The 419-nt window shown below is 25.3% G+C and overlaps 1 protein-coding gene across 4 annotated transcripts in view; it reads left to right on the top strand.

Annotated features, from left to right (window-relative positions):
• LOC119586329 (galactose-1-phosphate uridylyltransferase-like) overlaps positions 1-419 on the top strand; it is a 7,585-nt gene that overhangs the window by 5,064 nt on the left and 2,102 nt on the right. The window lies entirely within an intron of this gene.

The following is a 419-nucleotide window of genomic DNA, read 5'->3' as shown; positions in this document are numbered from 1 at the left end:
TTGTTCTTACATCATATAATTCATAGGGTCAATCCATGAATAGAAATACAATTTCAAAGGGTATGATAGATCAGATATTTAGCATGAAGAATACAATTTTGGGGTAATTCTGAAATTACTGTAATCGTTAATTGCTTTTTGAGAATATTAAAATATGTGTAGAAATAGCTTTAATTTGTGCTTCCTCTATTTTTATCATTGACCTTGTTTAAATTTGAAAGTTGTTTAGGAAATTTAAGTGATAGTAAATAGAAAGCAGACATAGTATATATATTTTTTCCACTAGGTGGGGGGTATTAGAAATACAGATGAAATTTTGATTAGTGTAAATAGCTATCTAATCAAGATTTCAATATTCAAATGTGAAATACTTTGAATTCAAGCAGATTTTTCTATTATATTATTATTTAATATTAAGT

The sequence above is a fragment of the Penaeus monodon genome, chromosome 21 (assembly GCF_015228065.2).
Source record: "Penaeus monodon isolate SGIC_2016 chromosome 21, NSTDA_Pmon_1, whole genome shotgun sequence".
Lineage (NCBI taxonomy): Eukaryota > Metazoa > Arthropoda > Malacostraca > Decapoda > Penaeidae > Penaeus > Penaeus monodon.
Note: the sequence above shows the minus strand (reverse complement) of the source record. Positions and strands in the feature narration are given on the sequence as shown.